Source organism: Dermacentor andersoni, chromosome 2 (genome assembly GCF_023375885.2).
Source record: "Dermacentor andersoni chromosome 2, qqDerAnde1_hic_scaffold, whole genome shotgun sequence".
Lineage (NCBI taxonomy): Eukaryota > Metazoa > Arthropoda > Arachnida > Ixodida > Ixodidae > Dermacentor > Dermacentor andersoni.
In genome coordinates, this window is record NC_092815.1 from 77,291,372 (window position 1) to 77,308,912 (window position 17,541).

Sequence of the window (17,541 nt, forward strand, 5' to 3'; positions counted from 1 at the left end):
CCTGTTGTTCAATGACCTTTCGTTCGGACGGCGATACACGATAGGGGCGTCGTCGTATTATAGCGGAACCTTCGGTTTCGATACGGTGTGTAGCCGCAGGAGTTTGGCTCAACACAGAGGAACAGCTATCGAAACAGGCTTTGTGTTTTGCCAAGACCACCATTAAGGCTTCGGACTGCGCGGCTGTTAGGTCAGAACCAAGAACGGCTGGAGGAGGGAAAGAATCATCCAAACCTGAGGTTGGTGCTGGCGATGAAGAAGGGCAAAGCGTGACTAGAGAGATTGGTTGAGTGTCGGCGAGGGTTGCCACAGTCATCCCTTTGGGCAGCATCACAGGATCTGGGGTCGTGTTGCAAGCAGACAGAAGGGCGCGGCCGCGTGAAAACCGGACGAGACAGGTGGCAATGAGAATTCCGCGAGAAGTACAGCGGGAAGAAGGGGCGACTAGGGCGTCTCCGTCGGCGATCTGACTGGACGTTACGGCTACAACGTCTTCGTGACCAGGACGCAGGACGTAGTCTGAAGCGAGGACCAAGTTCACGCATGAAAGTGAAGAGTCCGCAACAGGTTCAAGCTCTGTATCTGTGATGTGGACAACTTCTTCTCTACATGAAATGACGGCTGAAGCAGAATGTAGGAAGTCCCAACCAAGTATAAGTTCATGGATACACGTTGGAAGGATGATAAACTCGATGTGGTGGCGTATGCCGTCGATGAGAACACGAGCAGTACACTGTCCGTCAGGGTGAATGAATGCATTATTAGCGCCACGCAAAATAGGTCCAAGATAAGGCGTTTTTACTTTACGGAGCCGGGAACACAGATCACTCCGAAGAACAGAAACGGCGGCACCGGTATCGATGACAGCTGATGCGGGAACACCTTCGACAGTCACAGAAAGCATGTTGGCCGGGCGAACAGGAGGAATTTTTGAAGACCGATAAGAAGCAGTTTCCCCTCCAAAAACTGCAACAGTTAGTTTTCCGAGTGCTGGTCGACAAAATGGGAAGTGGGACGAAGTGGTGATGTAGAGCGCCGGTAAGGGGATGGAGAACGACGTCTGGCCGAACGGGAACTATGAGGCAGATTGGGAGCAGCTGGTGGAGACGGAGAACGCTGTTGAGGGAATGAGTGCGGTCCGGGATAGTAGTCGTCTGATCGGCGAGTGCGGTCTCTTTCGTGCTCAGCATAGCCTCGCCTTTCATCCTGCTGGCGCCGGCGGCAGAAGCGAGATATATGGCCGCGTATGCCACAGTAAAAACAAACCGGACGAGGTGGACGCCACTGAGGGTACGATGGCGCAGCAAGTGCTCTGGTTCCCATCGAAGCCAAATGGTCATAGGAAACGCCAGTAGGCACGGAAGTCACGGTAGGGGTGGGTAGCGAAACAACATCCGCGTAGGTAGGGGTGGAGCGCGCTACCGGAGCAAGATGCGTCGTGGGTGTAGTCATCGCTGTCAACTCCTGCTTTACGACCTCGCGCAAGTCGAAGGTGGGGGTTGGTGCGCAGGCAGCAGGGGGACGCTTTAGGTCTTGTAGTTGAAGCTCCTCGCGGATGATGGTGCGGATAAGAGCACGTAGATCTGGAGAATGAGCAACCTGAGGATCGCTGCTGTCATGTGGAAGACGAATAGACTGCAGCTCGTCGAGGCGTTGACACGTTGAAGTGATGTCTTGGACAGAAGCCGGATTTTGCACGATTAAGGCGTTGAACGCGACAGGCCCAATGCCTTTTAAGATGTGGCGAACGCGTTCGGCTTCCGTCATGCTAGGATTCGCACGGCGGCACAGAGCCAAGACATCCTCTATGTATGAGGTGTAAGACTCTTGGGGAAGTTGGCGGCGCGTTCCCAGCTTCTGTTTGGCGACTTCTGCACGGCCAGACGAGGAAGCGAAGATTTGCCGCAGCTTCGAGGTAAACGTGGTCCAATCCGCGATGTCGGTTTCGTGGTTGAAATACCACGTCTTTGCAACACCGGTCAAGTAGAAGGCGACGTGCCTCAATTTCTGGGTGTCGTTCCACTTGTTACAAGAACTCACGCGGTCGTAGTGGTCGATCCAATCGTCTACGTCATCACCGCGGAGTCCCGCAAAGACAGGGGGATCGCGCTGAGGGCTCGTCACAGTCCAAGAGGGCGCCGCAGGTGGGGTCGTCTGTGTGGTAGGGTTTGAGGCGCCGGAAGGGCCGGGGTCGGAAGTGTCCATTGTTGTAGGGGTAGTTGGGTGCAGGCGGCGACCGGAACGGAGCTCCAGGGAGGACGGGAACGCGAGAGGACGTCGGGATCTTGACGTACCTCCACCACTTTATAATACCGAGACCGATCAAGTTGTCCAGCGCTGTTTATTCCACCAAAGGCAACGCCCCCAGCTCACGCGCGAAGAAGTCGAAGAACAGTGAAGATGATGATGGCTATGTACAAATGAAAACGACGAAGTACGTTAATAGTGCTTACAATATATATATATATATATATATATATATATATATATATATATATATATATATATATATATATATACACCTTATCACCGGGCGAGGAGGAAGAGACGCTCGGCGAGCCCTTCCTCCTCTCTGGCTTGCGCGATCCGGCACTGCGCTGCTTGAAAGTATTGCTGTCGCTTGCTGCGGGACGATTTCGCGATGTTTTAGATTGTACTTTGTGAAATTTCCGCAATGTCCGTTCATATAAGGTCGTCGGGGAAGCCTTTCGGTGCATCGGTAGCAACAGTACGCGGAGATATCTCTTGGGGGCGCAAACATGTGACGGGTATTATCAGCCGCGGTGTGTGTTTTTTGTGAACTATTTTGCGTATATCGGTTTTAATTCAACGAAGTGAACCAGATTCTCTGTATTACCAGCATCAAATGGTAAATCTGCTTACTATCTGATCGCTTGGCGTAGGGACTAAAACATAAAAGCGCATGCTCGTGTGCGGCCAACCTAAGTCAACCACAAAGCATCTTAGCAGCAGGCGCTACCAAATATGTGTGATACACCGGCATCGTACTCCCGCATTTAAAGTTTAGTAGGCTTGAAATTACTATATGTCTACGCTTGTCTCCAGCATGAGACCGATGGCGCTGCTCAACACAGCGATCACTGCACTTCGTGAACCAGCGTCATATATGTATAAGCTATGTGCTTCGGCACTGCCTTTTTGTCCTGTGAAGCCAGAATGTATGAGAGGGATCGAATGTTGAAGGGCGTCTTGTTTCTCTCCTTCGGAACCAGTGGTGGTCCAGATAGTGATGTCATCGGCGTGTATTGCATGCCTGATTCCTGGTATTGCGTTGAGTTCGTCAGGTAATTTCATCATAGCAATATTGAAAAGGGTGGGTGATAGAACAGCACCTTGTGGGGCTCCTTTGTTGCGAGTAGGTAACGTCGGGGTTCTGAGTGAGCCAATGCCTATTGTGGCCGTGCGGTTGCTTAGAAAGGCGCGTATATAATTGTAAGTATTACGACCACAATTCGTGAGGCTTAGGTTTCTAAGGATGGTATGGTGAGCCACATTGTCGAAAGCGCCTTTGAGATCGAGTGCTAAAATCGCTCCGGTGTTGTGCGCCGGACCGCCTATGTACCGCGCCCGCAACTCCTCCAGGATTTCGTCATCAGAACCCGGATGGTTGTGGAGGATACGTTGAATTGTTTGCTGGCTAACTGCCTTGCTTTGTGTGGGGTCAAGAAGATGGCGTAGCAGCGACCATGTTTTGGCCGTGCTAACATTACCCTGCAACTTGTTGCATAGTTGTCGCCAGTTTTGACGGGTGAGCTCCCCAGCATAACATTCCGCGGTTGCCGTGAGTTTCGCTATACGTAGTTTCAATTTACGATTATGTTTTTGGCGCTTCCATCTCCTAACAAGGCCTCGACGTGCTTCCCAGAGGTGAAGAAGGTGCGGGTCTACGGCCGGTATGTCTGTGGTGAGTGTGATCTGTTTTGAATGTCTGGCTAAGTCTTGTTGGAGCTCTCGTACCCACTGCTCGAGATCCGTAATGCAGGTTGAGGAGTCATCCGCTCGCTCTTTGCGAAAAGCTGTCCAATCTGTGAGTGTTGTCTTTTTTATCGGGTGGCGTGCATGCGTAACGTTCAATGTGGTGGCAAGTATGCAGTGGTCACTGCCCAGAGTTTCCTCCGTGTTGTGCCAGGCAGCTTGCTGTATCCCTTTAGTGAGGGTGACGTCAGGGCATGTATCTGGGGAGACGCTGTTTCCTAGACGTGTGGGGTATGCGGGATCTGTGAGGATGGTGAGACGGTGCTGCTGTATGGTGTACTGGAGTGCAGTGCCTTTTGATGTGGCTGTCGTGTAGCCCCATGCCTGGTGAGCCGCGTTGAAGTCGCCTACAATCAGCACACTATTAAGTCATCAAGTAGTCGAACTTGGCCTGCTTCTGCTTGGGTGGGCTGTATATATTCAATATGAAAAGGCTTTTTCGGCCTCGTTGGAGCGGCAGGATCTCAATTAGGTTATGATCGACATCACTGCCGTCTATTGTGTGTTGTGTGGTTTTGAGCGTTTTAGCTGTAAGTGTGGCCACGCGGCTTTCAGGCGTGGTGGTATGTGTGTTGTAGCCAGATTGAGTTGGGTGTGTGCCTGTTTCTTGTAGTGCGATTACGCTTGGTGTCGTTTTGGCGTTACTTATGTACTGTCTTAGTGACCCTTGCTTGCGTTTATAGCTGCGACAATTCCATAGCCAGATTATGAGTGGGTTTTCGTTCCTGTGGTTGGTTTTGCTATTCGTCCTGGCTGACGGGGGGATCGGCAGGGTGTCCCTGCTCTACTTCCTGTTGTACTAGTGTTCTAACTTTCTTGCGTTGCTGATCTTTTGCGAGCCGTGTTTCTTCAATAACACTTGCCAGTTGCTGGATGCTTTGTTGCATTGCTAGGCGCTGCCGTTGCAGTACATCAACTTTCTCCTCGACTTGTGCGATTTCTGTCGGTTTTGCTGATTCCACGAGAATCATCGGTTCAGAACGTTCTGAAGATGATGGCATTGAGGGTGCGGTTATTCACATTGGTGTGGAATGCTGAGTGGCAGTACGAGTGGCGTATAGTTCTGCAATCTGCGTGCGAAGTCTGTTGTTTTCTTCATGAAGGCGTTTGTTTTCTTCCCTGATGGCCTTTAGCTCAGCTAGAATTTGCAGTTGAACATCAGTCTTGTTTAGGGGTGAAGAATTGTGTGGGGTGGGTGCTGTGTGTAGACGCGATGACAGGGTGTTGTCTTGGTGGGCTGTGTGAGAGGGGAAAAGCCGTGCTGACCAGCTCACCGCTTGTGATCCCGGTACAGGAGGTCCGCTAAGGTTCCCGCTTCCTGTTGGGTCCACGAGGAGAAGCGAGACCTGGACAGGTCTGTACGAGAACGAGACTTCGACCATGAGTAGCTCCGGCGGCTGGTCCTTTGGCGTGCTGAACTTCTAGAAGCTGCAGCGCAACGGCAAATTTTGCTATTTCTGTCAATGATTCGCCTTTAGTGTAAAACTGCCAAATTTCGTTAATCATTCTAGCGTGTGCGGTGAAGTGAGCATGTGCCTAAAAAGAAGATATGTGCAAAAAAGGTTGATGCACGTGTGCTTGACTTTTTAGAAAGTTACTAGTTCCCCCTTTTATGATTACTCACGAATAAGCTGTTTTGTTGTTGCGCCTGGTTTTCCGTCCTTTGTACTGCGCTATCTTATTATTGAAAATGCTGCACTAACTGATCTGTGCTTCCACAATTATGTTCTTAGCCCAGTTCGCTTATGACGCATGAAGGTTGTAATTAATTTTACTAAACATTTCGTTCAAACGGCTCTCGACACAAGCAAGGAAGCCAGGTAGCACCAACCAAGAAAGGCCTTGCGGTGGCCATCTGGAGCAAGCAACGTCACGTGGTCCTGAGGTGTCCGTTGCTCGTCATTAGTAGCATTCCAAGATGCTCCACGATTTCACGGGCTGCCGTTGCGCTCTATTTGATTGCGCTTTGAGGAATCAGTGGTCCGTTCCGAGCTGCACTGGTTCCTTGCTCTGGATGCGTGTAAAACGCCCAGAAGTGTCCCAACGAAACCACATTACCCAATTTGAATGGAATTTGTTGTTTACGACCAAGACCATCTGATTTTTGGAAGGATCAACGTTTTTTTGTTTATTCTTTCACATTTTGTTACAGTTATTCGAATGTAATCCCTAAAATAGCAATACACCATCTCTATTGGCGTATTTATTCAAAAATTGCCATATGTATTCAATACGGCACTAAAGTTTTTCTTCTATCACTGAATTTGCTCATACCTTGTGTTGCATCCTTTACTATGGTATCCCTCGCAATTTTCAGGATAATAGCCAACAAACAAATATCATGAAACAGAACACCGACAGCGCATGTCTGTTCTGTTAAATTTTCTCAGATTGAAATATAAAAAATGCGAAACAATACCAGAAGATTGGCCACACAAGAGGCCGTGTTTCTACCACAAAGCTCGCCTTCATGCACGCCGTTCGCCGCCAGCGTTTCCCTGCAAACAATGCGGCTACATAAGCTGCAGTTGGCGGAAAGCGTGAGAAGCGGTCGGGCATGTTTGAATGCTACGGGCGTCCATTCTCAAAGGCAAAGCTTAAGCGTCCTCAAATTTTTTGTGTGGTGTAAGGCTCGAATTACATCCGCATGCGACGGCGTCAAGCATTTCTATGCGGAGTGCCGCAGCAATAATGGTCACTGAACAGTTGTATAGCTTTTGATTCGGTTTCCCAACTAATGCGGTAAATTTTGTATGTTCTGAAGTAGGCTTGAGGTGTGGCGCTTTTAGTTAAACATTGCATTTGGGAACATGATAAATCCGCCTGTTGGTGATGCTCATGCGTTTTTGCAGAAACAAAATGGTCTGGACCGTAAATATGATTAAAGTCGTCGTCGGGCAGGAAAAGACCGAAGTGAACGAAGCCCAGTCTCATTTGTAAAGGTAAGGTCCACTGAGCAGTCACGTGAAGAGCACAACGGATGCTACTGCCGCCAAGAAGTTACGCGAAAACATGCAGACGAGAGGCAGTATACATAAAGTAGACAAATGAGTATCAATAACTGACTAAAAAGCGTCAGCTCGTCTCAGCTCAAGAACTGTCACTGTCAATCGCAGAACCGCTTGGCCTCTTTCACATCCATGGTGCTAGTCCGTGGCAATATTACCGGCTGTATGTCTCTTCGGAAATCTATAAATTTTCAGCAGAGGCAGAACTATCCATCACATTACTGCTAGTTGATTGACAATGATAAAAACACCTAACGTTAAAAATAATTTTATTTTTTGAGCAGATATTTTAAAGCCCTGTTTTCGTCTTGTCAGGCAGTCAGGGTCACGCGGTGTTCTCGGGAGAGTGACAGTCGGCACTAGACCTTTTATTATTCACGCCTAATAAGTACGGGCGATCCAGAAGACCTTGAAAAGGAGGAAAATGTTTTGCTTTTCTATCATGACACAACCTTTTCTCCTTTTTTTTTTCAGGTGGGGGAAAGCTCGGGTGCTGCCTTTGATGATGTTGGTGAGCACCGGTAAGATGTTTTCTTATATCCGTTCCCTTGTGTAGTTGACTAAATTGAGCGCTAGAAAACAATCACCAATAAATTAGTAAGCCTAATGTTATCAATGTTGTACGCATAGCTAGGACCAAGCGACGCTTTGCTCTTTCAAACGTACCGGGATTACCGGGATGTCTCTCACGCATATTCAAGAAGACACGGACGCACTTTTACGATGAAGCTGTAGCTCAGGACCTCCTGTATCTTTACATGGTTGCGGAGAATTCAATTTTCTTAGCATCTACGGGACTGATTCTTATGAGTTCTGTTGCATTAATAAAATATATATTAATCTCGATCAGGAAGCTGATTTTAATTTTAGTCGTACTTTTTATTTTAATAATATTGAGTATTTCAAAACTTGAATAAGCTAGGATTTGAGCCAATGGAATTGTCAACCTGCAATATCGAAATAAAAACAATATCCGATTCGGTAAAATTCAGCTGTTACCACAATTAACGCCGACAGAATTGACGTATCAAATAAACGACTAGTTCCTGAGTAGGACATTTGCGCTGTGGGGATGCGCGACTCTCGCCGGTCCCCTGATATGTTCTTCCCGCATAGCGCGTCTCCTGTAATACGGCTTCACCGCGTGGCCTGGCGCCCGCGACGGTCGGAGTGGTACAAGCGCAGTGCGAGAGAGGGCGCGAGTGCTGCGCTGCTAACGCCGCCGATAGGCGGGGTTACTTGGGCGCCGAAAGAGAAGGAGCTTCCTCTTTGTGGTCGGGACAGCAAGCAGTGCACCGACCCATGCTTCTGCGAGACCGTCTCGCGTGGCCGCCCTCGAACGCGCCACCGTTCGCGTGACCGTACACGCGAATGACCAGGCGCTGGGATCCAGCATGGGGCCAACATATTCGCTCGCTATCCGGTCGCGGTGAGTCGGACTTCTAGATTTGTCGTGCGCCCATCGGCATGTTTTGTGGATAGCAACTCGGCTAGCAGGCATTGATCTATGAAAGAAGCAATAAATGCCCTTGTGATTGTTTGCACTACTGTGTTGTCGTTCCTTTGTCCCAAGAGCACGGGAGGAGAACCCCACAGCGTAAGCCGTGTTAACATTGTAACAAATTTACGTAAACAGACATAAATCAAATTTCTTTGCTTGGTGTGCTCTAACAGATGCGTTTACAAAACAGATGTTTAATTTTTGTCTAACATTACGGATTCGTAAACTCAGTGCTTCAATCTTTATCTTCAAATTCTCGAAAATTTTTGCATTTGTGTAAAAGATTTGGGGAACTCGGCTTCCTACCGTTGCTAGAATTTAACAATCTCTCCAAAATTCAACGGCTTCTATTTTGATCAGGCCAGCGGCTCCCAAGAGGGAATTTCTGCGTTGGGCATGTATTCTATCATAGGGGAATTTCTGTTGGCCCCGAGCTAAAGCTTCCTCGTAATTCTTGATAGCAACGTAGAAATCCAGAATCAAAACACGATGTACAAAACATTGTGGTGGACCAGTGGAGCTTCCGGATCATTGTATCTTCTTTAGCTAAGCTTCTCTTAGTTGGTTTGTGTGTCATTAGGTAAGGCGGCAGGCAATATCTTAGAAGTGATCCCTGCTGTAATGTGGCTCATCCTCACATAGGCCTTTTTCCTGTGTGATGCGAACTTTTTGCAGTGGTATGAATAGTTATCACCATCTTCGTATCCCCACCCACGCAACCTCTCGTGTGACCTTGTTACAGCGTTTCGCACGTTACGTCGAAGAAAAAGTCTATCGCGCCCACTACGTGCGTGCCGCAGCATTCTGTTCTCAAATGCGGCGAAAAATTCATAAACACTCTGCATGCTTCCCGCAGTGGTTCCACGTTGGTTGCATCGCATTGACGAAACATTAATCGTGGCATGCTGGCGAAATTCCTGCTTGCGACGAGCATCGAGGATGCGCACATGACAGTTTGCGACAGCTGTAGGTAGCCTACTAAAGCTGAGATAACGAAAATCGCAGAGCAAGATAACCTTTGCCGCGAGGCATGAATGTAACAGCCACATCGATCACATCACATCGACCACATCAACTTTCTTTGATATTTTAGATCAGAACAATTTGTATCAGTATGTGCACGAGCCATCGCGCATTGATGGAACAGGTCACGTACTCGACCTTTTGCTCTGTAACGCACATGATGTTATATACAATGTACGGGTGTTGCCAGGTTTGAGCGATCACAACGTTGTTCTAGCAGATTTATCAGTTCAGTATATGAAGGTTCCAAAAACACCTGGTCGAAAGATTTATGCCTACAGCAGGGCCAACTAAGATGGGATTAGCGCTGCTTTCGAGTCATATATATATATATATATATATATATATATATATATATATATGGAATATTATGTATGACACTGATGCGTGATATGTATGTATATCCAGATTGTGAAAAATTAAGTTCCGATTGTTATAAAGTTTTGTCTACAAAGTCAAGGTTGAGACAATTGAGATCAGCGCAAATTTGCAGTGAGGGTAACGCTCCATAAGAAGGAAAGAAAATACATCAGCATTTGCAGAATTTTGTCGCATGGTTATGTTGAGGGCTAACTGCCAAATCGACTTGGCGTGTACATACATCGCAGCACCCACATGGTTGTTTAAAAAAATAAAACTGTCCCAGCAGCATATTTCAGCCTTTCTACAATAAGCAGAGGTTTTCAGGAACGTCAAAAACAGTAATTTCTTTCAACAGTTGTACAACAATACAAGATCGTTAAGTCGGGAATTTGAGCGATCCGGGAAAATGTAACGATTTCTTCATTGCCATACAAAGTAAAAATAAGAATCGCGGCACGGGTTTTATATTCATAAACCCACAACAGAATCGTGTTTTGTGAGCAGCAATGTGATCGTGGAATTTGTTAAAACATGGCATCTGCTATTTTGGCAATGCCAGCCCAGTTACGCCTAAAGCGGGGGTCGCTGTTGAGTAGCAAGTTGCATTTCATGCAGCAGATTCCGATTAGAATTGACTAAAAAGAAATCGAATATTTCTACATAATTTTTCGTCCTAATGTTATTAACATTGTAGAAACACAATAAATAGAACAAGAAGGCCTGAATCTTTCATTGCATGTTCCGCAGCCTTCTACGTCTTACATAGCTGCAACAATAATTTCGTTTCAATAATTCCATTTGTAGACTATCATCATTTTCTTCTGATGACATCTGCACCAACACTACAATTCGCTGGATGTGCATGCTGAAGAAAAGCACGGTGTTGTTACTCGGGGACACTTTGCCCACAAGGCTGTGTTAGGTTAATGCCCTTATGCTCGCAACTGGGCCTTCTACGGAGCGCAGCGCTTCAGTGTGGCTGGTGCTTGAACAAGGCGCTCCTTGTTGGGCAAATGAAACGATAAAAAATTGGCCGTAGATGAGTTCCTGGCGTCAGCGTGCGAAGAAATCATCGCCATGGAGTCGTAAAAGTGCCGATTTGATTTTGCAGCTGACATGTGCGGGGGTTGAGAGATTAAGATACATGTACTATTGTGATATCGAGCTGATTCCCGTTATCTGTACATTGACAAATAAAATTTTGCCGCTTTGAATGATCTGATGGATGCCGTTTAAGAGAACCGCAATATCTGTTTATGATGGAGAGCTATTAATTTGTAAACTTCGTGCTTCTATGTTCTTCTGACTTCTGAATTTCTGAAAGATTTTTTAACGAAAATCAGGACCTAAATTGAAATTTCCCTTGAAACAGTAAATAGGACAACTTTATCTCTCAAATGCAGCAAATTTTATTAAAGACGGTCAAGTGTTTATCCCAGAAAAGCAGTACTGCGTTTTACATGTATTTGAATCGGCCGCGTTAGCCCCAGCCAAAGTTCCCTCTTAAATCTAATTCGTTAGCGAAAAAAGTCTTAAATACAGTGAGCAATGTTGAGTAAAAAAAATCTCTTAATTACAACACTGCCAAAAATATAATCGCCTGCAAGACATTACTTACTGTCATCCTTTACTTACAATTTTGGTCACATGGTTCACTTAAATAATTACTGAAACATCTTGTTATCCTCTTTAAAAATGTGCCCATGCACCTAGAATCTTCTGACTCCATGTATGTAACATATCTTTCTTTAGACTTATTTTGAAGTATAGGTTTAGCAAGCTGTTGAACTTCTTTTGTTGTCCAAGTCGGGTGTCGAAGATCCTTGTTTTTGATATCAGATGCTAATTGACTGAACCAGTGGCGTGCACGTATTATCTCGTAACACTGATAAATGAACTTCTACGTGACTTCAACATTATATATATATATATATATATATATATATATATATATATATATATATAAACACCTGTACAAAATAACATTTCTATACTGCTTATATTTGTAAGGCGCTAAATAAAAGAGGGACGAAGGAACACCACACGGGACAACCACGTAGGCACAACGTGGTTAAGCCTACGTGGTTGTCCCCTGTCGTTTATCTTGGTCAGTTCTTTTATTTGGCGCCTTCGCTGTTATCATGTATAACAATCTCACCCACCAGCACGTGAGATTAACAAACACATTGAGGAGCATTGTATAACCCTCTCTAAACAGCAGTGGGATGAGGTTTGCAATTCGATAGACGGCCAAATGCGCAATGGTAAAACTTGGAGCTTGCTTAAGCATCTGCTTAACGAGACCAATACTAAGCCTAATCAGAGGCAAGTCATTGGTAGAACCATACATGAGGCCGCACGAATGACCTCTGAGGACGAATTAATCCGCACGCTTGCTAAAAAATATCTTCCAGTTGGCTCAGGGCGGTCTCCTGTACATGTCGATTACCAGGGCCAGGCCAATTCCTATCTGGATGCAGAGTTTGGCGTTGAAGAGATTCGTAGCGTTCTACATGGACTCAATGGTAGATCCGCACCAGGGCCTGATGGCATCTCGAACAAGGCGTTGCGAAATCTGGATGAAAAGTCAATCGCATACCTCACAGAGGACATTAATGAAATTTGGAGGAATGGAACCGTCACATTACCTTGGAAGACTGCTCTCGCAGTACTCATCCCCAAACCTGGCAAAACGCCTAGCGTTGACAAGTTGAGGTCCATCTCGTTTACATACTGTGTGGGTAAGGTAGCGGAGCACGCGGTCCTCAATCGGCTCTCCCGGTTCCTGGAGAATAATTACATGTACCCCCATAGTATGATAGGATTCAGACCAGGCCTATCCACACAGGATACCATGAAACTGATTAAGCATCAAATCACAGACAACGACTCTAGCGACACTCGGGCCGTTTTGGGACTTGACCTTGAGAAGGCCTTCGACAGCGTTCTACATTCGCATATCCTAGCCTCGATATCTCGGCTCAATCTGGGTGAGAGGTTTTATAACTATGTTAGATCGTTCCTCTCGGATAGGAATAAAGCTACCCTCCTGGTAGCCGATCTCGAATCACAACTGCTGGAACTTGGCGAGAGGGGCGCCCCACAGGGGTCAGTCATTTCCCCCTGTTTATTCAATATAGCCATGGTCGACCTAAGCAGAAAGCTTCTCGGGATCGAAGGCATCAAACACACTATGTATGCTGACGATATAACTATATGGTGCACAGGAGGCAATGACGGTCATGTTGAGGGAGCCTTACAGGAGGCCATAGACACTATCGAAACCTATCTCGAACCCACCGGTCTAAGATGCTCCCCCTTGAAGTCGGAACTTTTGCTGTATAGTCCCAAGAAACGCGGTCCAAGGCCCAAGGGGTGGACATCGTTAGAAGACAGAGACATTGACCTATATACAAGAAATGGTTGCCGTATACCCAGAGCCAATTCAATCAAGGTCTTGGGCATGATCGTTGAGTCAGGGGGTACAAACGGCAAGACTATACGCAAGCTAATTGCTAAAACTGAAAGTGCTGTTCGTTTAGTTAGGAGGGTATCAAATCGGCATCATGGACTCAAAGAGGATAACCTCATTCGACTAACGCATGCCTTCGTTCTGTGCCACTTTAGATACGTGGCAGCCATGCATCGATGGAAACGGGCAGAGCGGGGTAAATTGAATGCACAGCTTAGGAAGGTTACTAAGCGGGTTCTCGGGTTACCCGTATACACTTGTACAGGGCGCTTAATGCAGCTTGGCATTCATAACACTCTTGAAGAGATTGCAGAGGCCCAGGAGCGCGCACAGCTAACTTGCCTCACAACAACGAAGGCAGGGAGATCCATCTTGCAGGAACTCGGATATCACCCCGATAGAGTAGCGGCGTTCTCTGACGTTGCTCCGTCGATTCGTGAGAACATTACGGTCGCGCCAATACCTAGGAACGTGCACCCAGATCATAATCGCGGTAGAAGGAGGGCAAGGACGACCAACCTCCTTAGGCAAATACACAGTGATCAGCGGCAGGTCAGCTTTGTGGATGCCGCTTCTTGTAAGGGACGTCGGTCGTTCGCCAGTGTCACTGTTGATGGTCGGCAAGGAATAACCAATGCTGCCTCGGTTCAGACGAGGGACTCCGAAATAGCTGAACAAATGGCTATTGCACTAGCCCTGCTGGATAGCTCACGGGTTGTCATATATAGTGATCTGCAGTCAGAGCATTTCAAAAAGGCATCATTTCCAAACAGGCCCTCAGGCTTATTGGGGGCAAGGCAATCACGCAGCTCTTCATTTATTGGTTTCCCGCAGCTCAGGGCCAGATAAAGGGTGCTCCTCCCAACCTTAACGAGTCGGCTCACGGGGCTGCGTGTGAACTTGCCCACCGCGCTACCCTCGACCAATCGGAAGCCGACCCTCCAGAGAACAGGGACACGCCCTCCACCTACGACGAGATTACTAAACACTACTATCTCAGCTGTAGAACCTACTTTGTTCCTCATCCGCGCCTCAACAGAGCTCAAGCATTAACGCTCCGTCTACTACAAACGAATACATATCCCAATCCGTCGCTTTTACATAAAATCTATCCGGATACTTACACCAATGCTACCTGCCACGATTATGGAGAAATAGCCACGTTAGACCACATGCTCTGGCGGTGTGCCTGGTCACGCTCTATCATCGCTAACAGCTCGGCCAGATGGGAGGCGGCTCTCCGCAGCCCTCTTCTGGCTGACCAACTCTGGGCTGTCCAGCCGGCCCACGATGCGGCCGAGAGGCTCGGCCTTCCGGTTCCCACGTGGGAGCGGCCCGCTTCGTTAAGACTCACGATCTGCAGGACTTCATTAAAGTTTTACCATACCATACCATACCAGCACGTGCTCAGAAATTATGAATGGTTACTCAGATGCATTAGAGTTTCATTATGTGAATCAATATAGGAAGGAAGAAAAAACCACCTTTATCCGTACTGCACTATCGACGATATCACTAGAAATCTTATTTGCCTACACGCCTGTATAAAGGTGCCGGATTATTTGCAGAGTTGTTGAAAGTTGTTGTCTGACTCAAGCGCGCTGTAGTGACAGGCAAATCTCGAGCTTCGAGATCACCAATGCAGTCTATGGCATTTAATTAAGCCATAGACGAAGGACTTCAGGAATTATTTTGTGCACCTTTTATTCGCAATTTTGTCTCCAATTAAACCATCTATTTGGTTAAAACATACCTTGCAATGTTTCTAGAGGGGTCATCTAGCACTCGAGATTGATTGGATATATTGTGAGTGTTCCTTCCTAATTGCTACCTTTATACAGCTTTAAGTTGAGAAAAGTGACCTTGTTGACACCATGCCTTTTTTTTTCTCATTACCTGCAGTGCTGACGTTCGTCATGTGTCGTGTGACACTATACACCATTCGAAAAGTGGGTTTCGGTGAAAACGGCATCGTACCCAACACGTTGGCGTCCACTTGGCAGGCAGGAATTGGAAACATAGAAGAGAGCCCTTGGTTTTCTACCCTGCAGAGCACGGGTGTGCATGGCTTTTCATGGAAGCAGCGCCTGTTTGTGTGCAACTTAGTGTACAGTGTTTTAATTTCGATCGCGTATTAGGCCTCCTTGTTTTGTTTTTTTTTTCTCAATAAATTTGCGCACCATGGCTCACCTCGGAGGCAGAATACGTGAAGAGAGGGAACAGACATTGTCACCCTATGTCACTTCCCGGCGGGCAATTATTATAAACATATCTAAATACTTTCATTACTTCCCCCTCCCCCTTAAAATGCTGGACAATTGTGACTGAACTCGGCAGGTGGCAGAATGTGATTAGCCAGTTTTTAATGGAGCTTCTTAATTCGCTTGTTGATGACCCGTTTCCGACTGAGAATTCACCTGTCATGCACTTTCTGCGGACAGAACCTTTCATACACTCTAAAAACTAGGAAGGGTATCGCAGGAGTGAAGCTGCCGGTTCACTCTTCAAAGCGTCGTTTTACTCTCGCAAAATGTCGAGGAGAGTGAAATGCATTGTTCACTCTGTCACCAAGGAGAGAGTGAAATGTGCTTTTCACTCTCCCCTTCAGAGAGAGAGAGTGAAAAGACTCTTGCGACATTAGAAAAGAGAGACTCTTGCGGCAATAGAAAACAAAACGTAGCGTAATCTTCTGCTTCAACTGTAGGTGGCTGGCCCCGAACATGGCAATGTATCATTCATGCACGCTGAGCAAAGAACACATCGTTTTGCCTCTAAGAGAACAGGCCGCCGCAGTTCAACGGAACGCGTAGCGAGCGCTCTACTTTTTCACTCGGAGTTGCTCCACCGCGCGCGCGCGCGCTCAAGATCGCGGAACAACACAGCACCGGAGAAAGATGACCGTCCGCCGAGCAGCACAGCAGCAGCCAATGCATTTCAGCAGCAAAGGCCAGCCAAGGGAGATCGTATGTCAGCCATCTCGCGTCGCCACGAAAACACGACTGTCGTTCGTCATGCCTTGGATATAACAGCAAATCCTCCACGGTAAGTGAATTCTAACTTAGGTGCACATTGTCCGTATATGTCATGCTATCGCCAGGAAGTCGTCGCTGCGCTTAGCCGACGCGATTGACAAAGGACTAGGCATACGCGCCGTGTCTCTCGATGTCAATCGAAAAAGCCAGTCGTCGCGATAACTGCATGTGATTTTATCACTTTGCCGTTGTCCGTAAGAGCTTTAAAAATCGCAAACGCTGCCAGAACTATGGTATGTTCAATAACACGCCAGGCGAGAGGACGCTTAAAATGGTTAGTTCACCAGCCCGTGATTCCGAGCCTATACGGAGCGTGATTACCGTGCGTTTTGTGTGTTTGAATTTATTCAGTTTGGCAGTCTACTGTGTACGGAACGCTGTTGAACTAAGGAATCACATAACAGAAAACGTCATTTTGCTGGCAGCATGCTTTTTTTTTATAAATAAACCGCGCGCTTGACGGTGTCTCGCGCAGGGGGAATCTGCGACCACTGAAGTTACGTGCAGCACCAGTGCTAGTTAGAAACTTTGCCGCAGGCATTCAGCTGCATGCTGCAAGAGGTCAGTTGGGCGCGTTATCTTGAATTTACTGATAACGCATGAGGAATCCATGTTTTATGCTGAAAAACGTATAAACCCCATATAAGCGATCTTGCGCGCGGCAGCTACAAGCGACGCGACGGAGATGGCTGTCGCGTTCGCTCGTCGCCTACAAGTCGTACTCCGTGCGAGCGACGATTTTGAGCGACGCCTCCCCGGTGTTGCCGGCATGAGGGCTGCAGTCACGCGTGACGCGTGCTTTAGTAATTTACGTTGATGTATTTTACTATAAAAAGTAGCATAAAATATTTCCGGAGGTCTTGCAGTACGTTCTTATCCTTGCACGTATAAAGCCTGGACTTGAGGAGCGAATGGAAGAAACGGGTGCATAAGAAGCCGATCAATCAGTTAGTGGTAAGAGGGAAAATAGAGGAATTACGTATCAAGCTACAGAACAAGTATTCGGCTTTAACTCAGGAAGAGAACCTGAGTGTTGAAGCAATGAACGACAATCTTATGGGCATCATTAAGGAGTGTGCAATAGAAGTCGGTGGTAACTTCGTTAGATAGGATACCAGTGGGCTATCGCATGAGACGAAAGATATT

At 47.0% G+C, this 17,541-nt stretch overlaps 1 protein-coding gene and 1 long non-coding RNA gene across 2 annotated transcripts in view; one reads left to right on the forward strand and one right to left on the reverse strand.

The window, feature by feature from the left end:
• Window positions 1-17,541, reverse strand: part of LOC126535372 (bumetanide-sensitive sodium-(potassium)-chloride cotransporter-like) — a 139,147-nt gene that overhangs the window by 103,876 nt on the left and 17,730 nt on the right. The window lies entirely within an intron of this gene.
• LOC129385341 (uncharacterized) lies at window positions 6,609-15,552 on the forward strand. Its single transcript, XR_008612910.2, has 3 exons — window positions 6,609-6,938; window positions 7,479-7,525; window positions 15,266-15,552. It is a non-coding gene; the product is annotated as an uncharacterized lncRNA (long non-coding RNA).